Raw genomic sequence first — 15,685 nt, forward strand, 5'->3', positions numbered from 1 at the left:
ATACATGGTACTGGCTTGAAGGGCCTCAGTTTTTAATTTCTTCTTTGCTTAAAATTCTGGTTATAAGAACATGAATTTTCAGAAACAGGTGCATACTTATTTGCAGGATAAATAAAGCTTTACCACCCACTTCAAAACCTATCCTGAATTTTAGTTCTGAGTTCCTGTTTCATAAGAACAAATGTATTTGAAATCATGCTTTAATATGTAGGCTTAGGGATTAGTTTGTTAAGAAGCAATAACTGTAGAAACTGTATTAAGATCATTTCCTAGTTTACCACAGTGTCTGCTGCTGAAGGTGTAAAAACCTTTATTTCATCTCTTGGCAGAAAATGAAAAGAATTATACTTAAATGGAAATAAAGATCTTAAGTGGATAAAGGAGTTAAGCCATCAGTGACAATTCTAGAAATAGTCTTCTGGCTTCCTAACCAGTGTTTTAGAACTGTTCTGCTTCCTAATGAGATGAAAAATAAGGGTACATCTGAGTTGGGAGCCTGGGATCATGGTTTTTCATAGTGAACAAATAGCATTTGGGTATTTAAAATACACGTTTAAAATGGACCCACTACAGAATGAAGCTAGATTTGTGTGCCCCAAACATTTTTTTTCTAACACATAATAAATCTCTGAAATCATCCTTTTTTGGGGGTAAGTGATTTCTGGAGACATCCCTAAGAAAACTTTAAAGGATATTCTCTAAGTATTTTAGGAAGAATATGGAATAATTATGGGAGAAGATAGTTTTGGGTATTGCTAACTGAGCTGACTGCTTAACTTTAAGCACTATATGAAAGAGCGTGGTATTTATCAAATCCTGCAGTAGAGTTTCAGGTGAGCATACAGGGAAGTTTTCTGTGCTTCTTAAACCCATGTTCTCTACTTTAAATTGTCTTATTATTTATCACTAAGTCCTTGGTCTTACTATGTTTTCTTTTATTCAAATTGTACTAAAAATAATTTGATCCCCAAATGAACCTGTGAAGCATTTTAGTCATAGAGAAATAAACTTCAGGAGATTGTAACTTTTATTCTGATTCACCCAACTTAGTATCAAGTAGAATTCTTACTCTTGACTCTACTGTGTAACGTTTTTCCCTGAAGAAATGCCATCAAACAGCATTAACTATTTCTCCCCCATGCCTCACAGCTCCTTCAGGAGATTGTGTGACTTTTCTCTTGCTGCTTTAATAAATTACCAAAAACGTAGTGTCTTAAAATAACAATACAACTTTTATCTTACAAACTTCTATTTTATAAGATTTGAAGTACTTTAAAAAAAAAGATTTATTTGCTTATTTTGGGGGATGATACAAAGGGAGAGAGAATCCTGAAGCAGACTCCCCACTGACACAGAGCCTGACCAGGGGCTGGATCCCAGGACTCTGAGATCATGACCTCAGCTGAAATCAAGAGTCAGACACTCAAACAAATGAGCCATCCAGGTGTCCCTGAGATTTATAGTTCTTACAAAACTATTATCTTATAATTTTTTAGGTGAGAAGTCTGGCACAAATTTCACTTGGTTAAATCATATGTTGGCAGGGTTGTGTTCCTTTCTGGAGGCTCCAGAGCAGAGTGTTTCCATGGCTTTTCCAGCTTTTCTTGGATCTCTTGTATTCCTTGATCCATGGTCCCCTTCTTCCATTTTCAAAGCTGGCAACATTGCATCTCATTGACCATTTTTTCATAGCTACATCTCCCTTTTTCTGCTTCCCTCTAGCAAATCCCACTTGTGATTAGTTGGGCCACTCAGATGATCCAAGACAGTCTCCCCATCTTAATATTTTTAATCTCACATCTTCAAAGTCCCTTTGCCATATAAGGTAACATGTTCAAAGGTTCTGGAACTTGGAACAGAGACCTCTTTAGGGGTCCATTATTCTGCCTTCCAAAGGGATGTTCCCTGCAATACCCAATACCATTTGATGTTTCACCACTGCACTTCTTAGAGTCTCAGCCCCCACCTCTGGAGGTTCTTCCTGTTTATGGTCTCTTAAAATTACAAGGGATCAGGCCATACTGAGCTGAAGCTGTTGTGTTTTTAAGATCTTACTTATTTATATGAGAGAGAGAGAGAGAGAGAGACTCAAGACTAGATCCAGGACTCCAGAATCATGAGCTAAGCTGAAAGCAGATGCTTAACCTACTGAGCCACCCAGACACCCCTGAAGCTGTTTTGTTGAAATAGAAAGTACCACTTTCCTCATTATTCTTTTGGTTTAGTTTTTGTTTGCATCCTTTTCTTGTTATGGTTCAGACATAAATCCCTGAGGACTCTTCTCAACAGTGTTGATCACACAAAAATTCTAGTGTTAGTTCATTGGACATGAAGATCATCTCTGATCTTGACACCTCCACTACAGAAGAAACAAAATCATAGAGAAGACACTGACAGCCAGTTTGAGAAGGAGCTGGAGCAACTAGCTAACAAACAAACAGCTCTTCCTTATGCCACTATTACTATAAAATATTTGCCAAATAAGAAGGTCCTGTGTGACACTAGGCATGGAGACCTCAGCAGATGGCCCTTTGGAGCAGTGTTTCTCAACACTGCTGGAGACAGTGCTTTGATTGATGTGAGGGAAGACCTTTCAGTATTTTCTAAAATTTTCTGGGTATTTCTAGTGAGCAGTCGGGATTAGGAACCATTCACTGCTCTAGAAGCTTACACAATGAGAAGGACCACTGTGTACAGGACACACTGGCAACAGAATAAAGACATTGTCTGCTTTAAAAAAATGTCCTGTGTGTGTAGGGGATGTGTTTCATAATCAGATAAGTTCCAGTGATCCTGCATGCTGTATCTTAGAAATTGATAATGAACATTAGGAGGTGGAAAGATAGTACAGAACAGTTTTTAGAGGACATATTCTGGAGCTGTGTGAATTTCGGCAAGTTACCTAATCTCTCTGAGTCTTAGTTTCCTCATCTATAAAATAGAGGGAGAAGAAATACCTTTATACTGGGATTGTTATGAGGACTGAATAACTTAGCATTTATAAAGTTTTTTGAGTGACAAATATTATATACTGTTGGATAAAGATTTGTAAAATAAAAACAAACATTCTGAGAAAGCCTGCTATAAAGTAATCTCTTAAACTTTATCTTAGAATTCCCCAGATGTATCTGGCCATGGAACTCTTCTTCCCACACACATACCAAATAATATCCATTCACATTACACGGAAATAATTTTACAGAAAGCCCCTTCTTTACTTTTTGCATTTTTAAATCATTGTCAGCCTACTTTCCAATGATATTTTGGACTTTCTATAAGAAGGTACAATTAAACTACAGTGTTACACCATGAGGCAAGGGGTAGTGTCTCTTTCTAGTATCTAGCACAGAACACATAGTTCTTTTTTGTTTGTTTAAGATTTTATTTATTTATTTGAAAGAAAGATATAGAGAGAGCTCAAGTAGGCAGAGCAGCAGGCAGAGGCAGAGGAAGAAGTAGGGAGCCTGACGTGGGACTCAATCCCGGGACCCCGGCATCATGACGTGAGCCGAGGGCAGCCACTTAAATGACTTAACCCACATATTTAGTTCTTAATAAATACTTGTTAAATAAACTAAAACATTAGGGGCTCAGTCAGTTGAACATCTGACTCTTGGTTTTGGCTCAGGTCATGATCTCAGGGTCATAAGGTCCAGCCCCACACCAGGCTCTGTGCTCAGCTGGGTCTACTTGAGATTCCCTCCCTCTCCCTCTTCCCCCCACCCCCACTAAAATAAATAAGTAAATCTTTTTTAAAAAAAAAAAACATCTTAAAATGTTAAAGATCTTAAGTTAATGTGTACTAACTCCTTACCTTGTACCTGAATGCTTTTCTGTTTATAAGGACATTTTTTGAACACTAAAAACTTTGTTTATGATTCACTTACATTATAGATTAGGGTATTCATAAACAACTCTGATCTGTTGATTTTGGCTTCCAGTTTCTTTAGCTTTTTTATTATTTTTTATGTGAAGCAGGTAAGAAAGTGAAAGATGCAAATGATCACATATGAGTCATAAAGAGAAAGTTTTATGAACTAGAGATCAAATGGATTTGTTACTCCAAACTCATTTCAGTAAACAAGCAGCTCTGTGCTGCTTTATTTTATTTCTGTAACTCTATTTCAGTTTGCCTTCATTTAAGCTGAATATCTCTATTGTGATATAACAGAAAAAAATGACTTCTAGAGTACCCTAATTGGCAAACTTTCGGATAACAAAGCTTTTAATGTGTTTAAGTTAACTTTCCCATCCTTCTAATTCCATTGTTTTTTCTTGCTGGTCCTTTGCTAAAATGGAGAACAGCTGTTCATTGCCATGTGCTTAAAATTCTTTCATTTATATGAGAACTATTGAATAATCCATCAGAATTTCTTCTTCAGAATTAATAACCTCAGTTGCTTTGCTGGTTCATTTCACTAGCAACAACTAATCTGTACTGAGACAAATAAAGAAGTCCCTATTCTATAAGCACAAAGTATATTATCCTAAGAATAGAGAACAATTTATATAAGAGCAATATGTATGTGTATATATACAAAAATTCATGTATATATAGTTATTCATATACATATTAAAATTGTTCTATATAAGAACAAGTATTATGAAGAATATATGCAAAGTACTGTGGAATTACAGAGATGGGGAATCTTTGAAAGCAAAAAAATGAATTTAGATACAGACCTTTCACCTGTCACAAATTAATTCAAAATGGGTCATAGTCCGAAAATGTAAAAGTGCAAAAGTATAAAACTCCTAGAAGATAACAGGAGAAAATGTAGATGACCTTGTATGACGATATAATTTTAGATATAACACCAAAGAACATGATACATGGAAGAAATAATTGATAAACTGAACTTCATTAGAATTGAGAACTTACATTCTACAAAGGCAATATCAAAAGAATTAGAAGACAACCCAAACACTGGAAGAAAATATTTGCAAAAGACATATCTTATAGGGGTGCCTGGGTGGCTCCGTGGATTAAGCCGCTGCCTTCTGCTCAGGTCATGATCTCTGTGTCCTGGGATCAAGCCCCACATCGGGCTCTCTGCTCAGCAGGGAGCCTGCTTCCCCCTCTCTCTCTGCCTGACTCTCTGCCTACTTGTGATCTCTCTCTCTGTCAAATAAATAAATACAATCTTTAAAAAAAAAAGACATATCTTATAAAGGACTTATCAAAAATATATAAAGATCTCTTAAAACTCAACAGTAAGAAAATAATAATCCAATTAAAAAATGGGCCAAAGACCTCCACAGACCCCTCACTAAAGAAGATATACAGATAGCAAGTAAGCATATGAAAAGATTTTCCACAGCCTATGTTATCAGGGAAATGCAAGCTAAAACAATGAGGTACCATCACACACCGATTAGAATGGCCAAAATTCAGAACATTGATGACACCAAATGCTGTGAGGTTGTGGAGCAACAGGAACTCTCACATGTTGCTGGTTGGAACAAAAGATGGTACAGCCACCGTGGAAGATAGTTTGACAGTTTCTTATAGAACTAAACAAACTCTTAACCTAAAATCCAGTGGTTGTACTCCTTGGTATTAGTCCCAAGGAATAAAAGATTTATTTTGACACAAAAACCTGCACATGGATATTTATCACAACTTCATTCATAAATGTTAGACTTGGAAGCAACCAACATACAAGTGAATGGATAAATAAGCTGTGGTACACCTGGACAGTGGAGTATTACTCAGAGATAAAAAGAAAAAAGCTAGTAAGTCATGGCTATACATGGAGGAACTTACACGCATGTTGTGAAGTGAAATAAGCCCATCTGAAAAGACTATGCACTGCATGATGTCAAGCACAAGACATTCTGGAAAAGGAAAAGAAGAGACAATGAAAACATCAGTGGTTTCTGAGGGTGGGAGATAGGATGAATAGGTGGAGGACAGAGGATTATTAGGACAGTGGAAATACTCTTTATGATACTGTAATGATGTATAGATGTCATTATTTATTTGAATAAACCTACAGAATGTACAACACCAAGAGTAAACCATGAGGTAGACTATGAAATTAGGTGATTATGATGTGTCAGTGTAGGTTTATCCTCAATAAAAAATTTATCATTCTTGTGAGTGATGTTAATAATGAGGGAGACTATATATGTGTGGGGGCAGGAGGTTATGGGAAATCTGCACCTCCCTCTCAATCTTGTTGTAAGCCTAAAACTGCTGTAAAAAAAAAAAAAAAGTGAAGGGTTAAAAATTAAACTATAGATAGCATCTAAAAATTAATTAAAAATATCTTAAAGGTCCCATTAATAATTATACAAAGGATATGAATGTCAATTTAAAAAGTGGAAAAGCCATGTTTAATATTGATATTCTAGCTATGTTTAACTCAAAGGATTATTTTGCCTTCAAAGTCAATAATTAAAAAATATATAGTGGTGGGGCATCTGGGTGGCTCAGTAGGTTAAGCATCTAGCTCTTGGTTTTTGCTCAGGTCATGATCTCAGGGTTGTGAAATCCAGGCCCATGTTAGGCTCTGTACTAAACATGGAGCCTCCTAAGATTCTCTCTCTCCCTCTCCTTCTGCCCCTCCCCTGCTTGTCAATGCACAGACTCTTTCTCAAAAAGAAATATACATATACACACACATATTATTTGCCATTTAATGCTGATACATGCATAGAGAAATGGGATTCCTAATGGAGTACATTAGTGAAATTAATTTCTTACATCAAAAACCAAAAATATCAACTGTTTGATCTATTAATTCTACTTCTAGGAAATGATCCCATGTTAATAATTTGAAATAACTGAAAGCATTCACTGATAAAAATATTTAAAACAGTTAAAATTTAATATTAAATCATTTACATTAAAATTATGTCTTTGAAATGTTCTTAGTGACAGGAGAAAAAGTTATGTCTATACTTAGTAAGATCTTTCAAATAAAAAGTTTTGAAGAACACAGAAAAAGACAAAGAATGATGTCAAATGTTCAGGTGGTTATAAGGTGATGAGATTATAGGTGACTGCTTCTGTGTGTTCCAACTTTATGGTACTTTCTTGAACAATTATGTACTGTTCTTAAGTCAGGGAAACATGTGAAAATTGTACAAAGCATAGAAAGGTATTTTCTAAGGCTGTCAAATCCTAAAGAGAACACAGGGAACAGACTGACAGAGGAGGAAGTCATCGGTGACTTTTTGGTAAAAGTGAACAGTCCTGGATGTGAAAGAAGAGCTAATAATTATTGAGAAGAAACTCAAAGAATTATTACAAGGAGTTAGCACAGACTGGAGGAGCTCTGCACACCACAAACCCTGTACATATTAAGCATTAAAGTTGATGGCAAAGGAATGGTTGTACATAGAACGGGACTTGGAGGAGAAATCAAGTTTCAACAAAGATTTTTTTTTTTTTTAAATAAAGGACACTGAAGAATATCTTCATAAGATGCTGGAGCAAAGTCTCAGAAGAGAACACATGGAGACAACAGGTGATAAATATAAAGGCCTTCGTGAGTTCTCAGATACTATTTACAGTAAGTGTATTTCCTGACTTCAGTAAATTATTCAATAGAGTAAAAAAAGTTACATGCAGTTATGCATTAGGTACTTTTCCTTTTTAAAAAAATCTTTACAAGTTTAACTTTTTGCTCCAGAATGTCAGGCGTAGACTATTTTAACTTTAGAGCTCTTGATCTCTTTTCTGTTTTCATTGATAGAGCTGGGGGAAAAAAGTAAATAAATGAGACCTTCAAGTTTTCTTTGTATTCTAATATCTTTTAGATCACCTAGTTCTTGCATATAATCAACATGTAGATTTCAAAATTTGATCGATAAACTATCTTGTGGGAAGAACTGGCTTTCTCACTCTTAATGTGGCTACAGTATTTTAGAACATTGGTCAGTCACCAGATACTTACTGAAGTTTCCTATCTGACAAGTGTAGTTCCAGCCATGTGCTGGAAATGGAGTGGTGGAAGAGGCCAAAGGTCCTTGCCTTTATGAAGTTTATAATCCATTGGGAAGATGAATGTTAAAAAAGTGTAAGTGTGCTGAGAACTATAGGGTTCTATGATGGGAAGTGCATCCTGTTACGGGGAATCATGAGGAAGTGATATTTAAGCAGGGGTCTCATGAATGACTTAGGAGTCCATAGGCCAAGATGGCAAAAGACAGTCTGAGGGAACCAAATATACAAATGGCCAAAGACAGAAGGAACTTGTAAGTGTCTGAGAAAATTACCACATGTTGAAAGTGGGAGAAGTGAGGCTGGACATGGACAAAAATGATTCATAAAGTCTTGTACACCAAGGTAAGAACACTTCATTAACGCCATGAACTTCTTTAACACATCAACACCAAGAATACTTCATTAACTGAAAAACCAATGGGAGTTTCCTGAAAAGGTTGAAGTTGAGGAATAGTATGATCAGATAACAGTTTAAAAAACACTGCCATTCTGGCTTGTAGTGAAGAGCAGATTATGAATGGGCAGTGGTAGACAAAGCGGCTTGGATTGGGGTGTTTGCTGTGGGGATGGAGAGAGAGGAACCTGGATTTCAGATACATGTAGCACATTTCATTGACAAGATTTGGGGCACTGCTGTCAATAGCAGTATAATGTGAGCCCCAAGTATGATTTTATATTTAAAGGAAAAAAGAAAGTGAAGTTATTTTTCATAATACATTTAATTTAACCCAATATATCTAAATTATCATTTTAACATGCAGTCCATATTTTAAAATATTAGTGAGATGTTTTATAATATTCAAAATCTATTGTATAATTTACGTTTATAATGTGATCAAGTTGGACTAGCATATTTCAAGAATTTCACAGCCACATATGGCTAGTTGCTAAATATTGGAGAAGCTGGTTTGCTTGTTTGTAGCTTTTATGCTTTTCCATAAACTGGCAGCCTACTCTGAACACCTCATTGCATCACTATAATGACTAAATAATGTACATGAAAATGAATGATGCTCCATAAAAGGTTGTTTATTATGGAAAGCTGGTAGTTGTCCACTTAGCCATTGTCTATGTGACACTAAAATAAGGGGCAATTCATTCAATGCAGGAGGAAAAATGTTTAGACTAAATATTTTTTTTAAAAAGTTGGAAAACAAAAGCAATTGACTTATTGTAGATAAACTATAACTTGTAGTCATTGGCATGGACTGTATCCTTAGGTAAAAGGTAGGCAGTAAACAAGTAGGGTGATGAATCCCAAAACTATATTTAAAGGCACTCATATTTTTGTTTCAGAAAAGGTGACCTGTTGAGGCACAATAAATTATAACATAGCATCGTTTTTCATCTTCTGTAAGTTTTCATGAACAACTCTTTTAATGTGTCTGAATGCATTAAATCTCTAGCAAATGCTAAAGAGAATCCTGTAACCACTGATACTTGTAATGTCTCTGTGTAATGATTTATTTGAGAAGCTGAAGTAAGACTTTTCTTTTAGTAGAGGTCACAAAGCATACTCAGGTTGCTTTTGATCATGCCTACCTGATTGATGAATTAAAATAGTCAACACATCAAACCAATTTTCAAATGTTTTCACCTTTTTAACTCTATGGGAATTTTCCCATGAACACATCAGAGGAGAATTTAGCTCAAGGCAACTGATAAATCAATGACATGATTCTCCAGGCAGCTTCTCTATCCCAGACTGAGCCTCTGTAGCTGGAGCAGCATAATTGAACTATAAGCAGCATATTGGGGAGATATCCACTTTTGTTCCTCTATTTTCCACATTGCAGATGGTGATTTTTTTCAAAACACAATTCCAATTAAGCTAATTCTCTGCTGAACACACTGCAATGACTCTTCACACTTTTAGATCAAGACCAGAGTCTTGATCTCTTTCTATCTATCACTCTTTGCCTTTTATTAAACTTTTCATTTTGAGATAGTTTTACTTTCACAGGCGGTTTTATGAAATAATAGAGACATATTCTGTGGAAACTTCATCCAGTTCCCTAACAGTAACATCCTGCAAAAATGTAGTTGAGGATTACAGCCAGGATCCTGATGTTCATACCGTTAAGATACACAGATATTTCATCAGCATGAGGATCCTTAATGTTGTCCTTTTATAACCATACTCTCTTCCATCCAGTGCCCCACCCCCTACTAATCTCTGGTAACCACTAATCTGTTCTCCATTTCTATAATTTATCATTTCAAGAATGTTACCTAAATGAGGGGAGGGGTACCTGGGTTGCTCAGTTAAGTGTCTGACTCTTGGGTTTGGCTTAGGTCATGATCTCAGGGTTGTGAGATTGAGCCCTGTGTCAGGCTCCATACTTAGTGCTTAAGATTCTCTTCCTCTCTCTCTGCCCCTCCCCTGCTCTTACGCAACACATGTTCTCTCTCTGTCAAAAACAAGAAATCAAAAAAAAAAAAAAAAGAATTTAAAAAGAATGTTATGTAAATGGAATCTTCAAATATGTCCCTGATTGTGGTTGGCTTTTTTCATTCATTCTAATTCTCTGGAGATTCACCCGGGTTGCTATATGTATCAGCAATTTGGTATTTTTTATTATGACATATCAGTCTGTTTAACCCCTCATCTGCTGAAGGATATCTGTTTGTTTTCTAGTGTTATGCTGTTTTGAATAGAGCTGCTATAAACATCCAGGTACATGGTTTTGTGTGAGTGCAATCATCCTTTCTCTGTGATAATTGCCCTTAAGTACAAATGTGGCATCACATGACAGTTGCATGTTAAGTTAAAAAAACAAAAACAAAAACAATCTGCCAAACTGTTTCCAGTGATGTATCAGTGATCCAGTTTCCCTGCATCCTCACCAATGTCTGATCTTATTACTACTTTTTATTTTAGTCATTCTGGTATGTGTGTAGAAATATCTTACTGTATTTTAATTTGAGAGTTCTTCATATAGTCTAGATACTTTGTTAGAAATGCAGTTTGATTATCCAACTCTGTTGCTTGTCCTTTCATCTTTTTAACAGGGTCTCATGCACAGTAGAAGTTTTCAATTTAAATAAGGCCCAATTTATGAATTTTTCCTTTTATGGATCATGCTTTTGGTATCAAGTCTAACAATTCTACCTAGTCCTAGATCCTGAAGATTTTCTCATGTTTTTGTAAAAGTTATGTAGTTTCATGTTTTAAGTCTTTGATCCATTCTGAGTTAATTTTGTGTTATCTGTGAGACTGAAGTCAAGGTTTACTCATATCTTATTGCTCCAGCAGTAAGTTCAGAGACCATTTACTTCCACTGAATTGAATATTTGTCAAAAAATGAGTTGGGCATATTTATAGGCATCTATTTCTGTGTTCTCTATTCTTTTCCACACATCTGTGTGTTTATTTGTCTAGCAGTACCACCCAGCTTTGATTACTGTAGCCATATGGTAAGTCTTGAAATTGGGTAGGTGGATTCCTCCCACTTTATTTTTCTTTTCAAAATTGCTTTAGCTATTCTAGTTCCTTTTGCCTTTTCATATACATTATAGAATAATCTTATATAGATTCATAAGAAAATCTTGATTGAATTTTGATAGGAATTGCATTATACCTGTATATCAATTTGGGGAGAGTTTATATCTTTACTCTGTTGAACATGATATGTCTCTTCATTTATTCAGAATTTTTATCCCTTTCATCAGTGATGCATTAAGTGGACAAATCTTATGCATGTTGTAATCTTATGCATGTTAGATGTAAATATATTTACATCTAAATAATTTCATTTTTTGAACAAGTATAAATAGTATTTTATGTTTTGTCATCTCATATTTGTTTGCTAGCATACAGAAACACAATTGCCCTCCTACGTTCTTTTAGGGAAGATCTTCTAGTGACAAATTCCCTCAGTTTTCTTTCATATGAGAATGTGTTGGTTTCTTCTTCATTCCTAAAGGATATTTTCACTGGGTATAGAATTCTGGTTTAACATATCTTTTCTTTCAGCACCTTAGAAATATCATGTCACTTTCTCTGACTTCTGTAGTGACTAATGAGAAATTTGCTGTTACTTGAATTATTTTTTTTCTGTAGGTTAGATGACATTTTTCTCTGACTGTGTTGAGGATTTTTTCTTTGTCTTTAGGTTTCAGAATTCAGTTATGATGTTTTTTGCTATGGGTTTCTTTGGGTCTCTCCTGTTTGGGGTTCATTAAACTTCTTGAATCTAGAAATCTCTTTGGCACATTTTAAAAATTTTAGTCTGTTATTTCTTCTCATGCTTTTCTAGCTCTGACCCTGTGTACTTCTTCAGGTTTTTAGGCCCAGTTCATTTTTTCAAGTATATTTTTCTGTTTTTCAGATTAATAATATCTATTTTTCTAACATCAATTTCACTAATCTTTTATTTGTTCTCTCTGTTCTGTTGAGCCAGTTACTGAGCTTTTTATCAGCTATTGTATTCTTCAGTTCTAAAATTTCCATTTGATAAATCTTTGTATGTTCTGTTTCCTTGTTGGACATTACTATTTCTTTAATGAATCTTTTTATTTTTTCATTTGTTTCAGACATGTTGATAAATGCACATTGAAGCATCTTTTTCATGGATGTTTAAACATTGTCATCAGATAATTCTAGCATTTATTCCATATTTATGTTGGCATCTATTGTCTTTTTCAGTTTGAGATCTTCCTGGTTCTTGGCATGACTAGTGATTTTTTACTGAAGCTCATACATTTTTCCCATTATGTTCTGACCTGATTTAAACTTTTTTTCCCCTCTGCTACCATTCTAGAAGGAGGAGAGGGAGGAGCACCACCTCATTAATGCCAAGTAGAGGCAGAAATTCAGGTTCCCCATACAACCTCCTGACATGTGAGATATGGGAGGGGCTGCTTGTTACTGCTGGGCAGGGTGGATTTGGTGATACAAGCAGTCCCCACTGACATAACAGTGACTTCGTTATCTCTGGGTGATGGTGAAAGTTCTGACTCTCCATCATCTCCATACATGATTTCTAATAACACAGTTGGAGGTGGTGGGTACTTATTACTGAAAGCTGCAGTTGAAAATCCTATCTCCCTATTTGACCTGTTCTGATACCACACTGGCAGGTATTTGGGGGCAGTTGGTACACCCTCTTGAGGGTATAAGTCTAAGATCCACACATAGCATACATTAACATGGAGGGGAGCATGGCTACAGTTTTTCTGTGGTGTTTGACTAGAATGGAATGAGTATTGTATAAAATTTTCTGTCTTGCTACTTTTTCCTTTTCTTCATCCTTTGGCTAGAGAGATCACATTTTAGTTGGGATTTTTTGTATATCCTCATTAATGTTTCTGGGTCACTGGCTACCTTGGCTATAAGTCTAGGATATGTAAGGCAAAAAGAAAACCCAGGAAACTTAACCATTCTGTCATTCCTTGGGTCCTGTGGTCCCTAGCCAAATTGCCTTCTCTCTCTATCTTTCAGTCTTCTGATGTTTATTTAATATAAAATATCTATGAATTGTAGTTATACTTAACATGAATAATAAGAGAGTATATGTCTGTTTCATCTTCCCAGAAGTGCTAATGACTCTTGACTTTTTATTTTCTATTATTTTTTAAAGATTTATTTATTTATTGCAAGGGGGATGGTTAGGGAGGGAAATCCCAAGCACACTCCATGCTGAGCACAGAGCCTGATGAAGGGTTCGATCTCATGGTTCGAGATCATGACCTGAGCTAAAACCAAGACTCAGATGTTCAACTGCCTGAGCCACTCAGGGTGCCCTGGCCCTTGGCTTTTAAAAGTCTCCATTATGCTTTAAATCTTACCTCAAAAATCCCTTCCACTGGGACCCATTCTTTCACTTCCCTTAGGACTAAAATCCTAGACTATTAGAAGCTCTCAAAAGAGCCTGTATTTCTCTTCTTCCTAGCATGTATTTTAAAAGAGCAGTATTAAATGAATTTGACTGATTAATGTGCTTCCTTTATTAGACTCTAAGGTTCATGTGGGTAGTGATTGTGGCTGTGTTTTAATTATTTTGTTCACAGTACCCAGCAATCTTCTTGGCATTAATAGTAGAGTCTTAGTAATGTAGAACTAACAAGGCAATGCAATAAAGTAGAAAGAGCTTGAGTTTTGCAGTTAGATTTTGCCATTCTACCAAAAGAATGATATTTACATCTTTTTTATACTTTACTGTTATATGATAATATTAAGTAATATAACATGTAAATATCTCTACATAATGCATGACATGATGACTTCTAATTTCTAATAGCTATTAGAATTGCTGCATTTGATTTATAGGGCTGGATATGGAAACAGAGTAAGCTGATGTTTTGATGTGCTTTAGGGAAAGAACTTAAACTCAAAGTGACTATATTTATATTTAGCAAAGAGGCTAAGAAGTGGCTCCCAAGAGCTCTTACAGAGGATATGGGAAGAAGACAAAAACTCCCTTTGCTTCCTTTACACCCTGCTTAGTACCGAGTGTTTAACACATATTCCAAATCTCACGTAGTATGTTCTGCATGCACAAAGATAAAAGGCATTATGAAAATAAACACGAGAACTTGCCTTCATCCCTGTGTGTGTGCGTGTGTGTGCGCGTGTGTGTGTGTGCATGCACACATTACATAGCTATGGCTCGCTGTCTAGGATTTGGCCTTCTCCTTCTGCTCAAGTCAGTCTTATCTCTGTTATTGTGGTTAAAACTCTGTAGCACTGTCTTCTGTTGCGTTTTCTAGCCATAGAGAGAAACTGCTCTTGCCATAGTTTCATGTCATCCTTGAAGAATGCTTTCCCCCTCTGTTTGCATGATTTTTCTCTGTCATTCACTTTGAGGAAGAGATGCCTTGTCTTGATAGTGCCAGTGCCTCTCATTTATCGACCCATAGGAGTGAGTCTGTATTGTTCAACTGTCATTATTATTGTCAAATAAACATTAACCACTGTGGTAGATAATCTTGTCTGCCGGTGGAATGAGATTTCAGAAAGCACAGCTGCTCCTGATGTTTGCTGCCACAGGACAGAGGGATCATCATTTAGGATCCTTTCTGTCACGCTGCTCTTCTCTCTTACTGGCCTGTCTGTCTGGAACTCTTGGTCATTCGTATCTATTGAAAATCTTGCTCACTTTTAACCACTCATGGCATGTGCCACCTCTAAGAAGTCCTTGTGAGTCTCTCAGTTGTATGGGATGTTTATATCTTATCATTTCCCTTAGGTCATAGTATTATACCCACAGTGCACTTATGTTACGTCTACTCCCAAGATGGTACAGTGCTGAAAATAGTACTTGGTCTTATTCATTTTGCATGGTGCTCACAACAGGATGTGTTGGAATTTTTTTCCTGAAGCCCTTTAATACCTGGCTCTGCCACATAGTCTTCCTGAATTAATCTGAATTTGAGTTGGCTTTTGTATTTGAGGTAGAAAGTAGTTTGGCACATGGAAAATTGAAGAATGTAGGCAAAGGGACATAACAGAATATGCCAGTCAATATCCTGTAACCGAGATCTGACGGTAGGCAGTAAAACCTAGTGGGAAGTTGAAAGGTAGGAAAGTACAGAGTGAGGGGATCGAGATGGAACCTTGGGAAACACCATTAAGTTAAAAATTGTAAAATGTGTGGATTTATATAGCAGTTTTCTTTCAAGGAACTTAAAGGAATTGCAGTAATGCCGGCACAGGTCAGTCCGTTGCTATCCATTTTATATCATCAGAGATAAGAGAATGCGTGGAAGCAAGGAAATTCAGTTAATATT

At 36.0% G+C, this 15,685-nt stretch overlaps 1 long non-coding RNA gene across 2 annotated transcripts in view; it reads left to right on the forward strand.

Annotated features, from left to right (window-relative positions):
* Positions 1–15,685, forward strand: part of LOC309845781 — a 129,406-nt gene that overhangs the window by 42,008 nt on the left and 71,713 nt on the right. For both annotated transcript variants that reach the window (XR_014301509.1, XR_014301510.1), the window contains exons 3-4: positions 7,409–7,520; positions 9,251–9,307. This is a non-coding gene — a long non-coding RNA (uncharacterized lncRNA). The remainder of the gene's footprint in view (positions 1–7,408; positions 7,521–9,250; positions 9,308–15,685) is intronic.

The sequence above is a fragment of the Mustela nivalis genome (genome assembly GCF_964662115.1).
Source record: "Mustela nivalis genome assembly, chromosome: 12".
Taxonomy (NCBI): Eukaryota; Metazoa; Chordata; class Mammalia; order Carnivora; family Mustelidae; genus Mustela; species Mustela nivalis.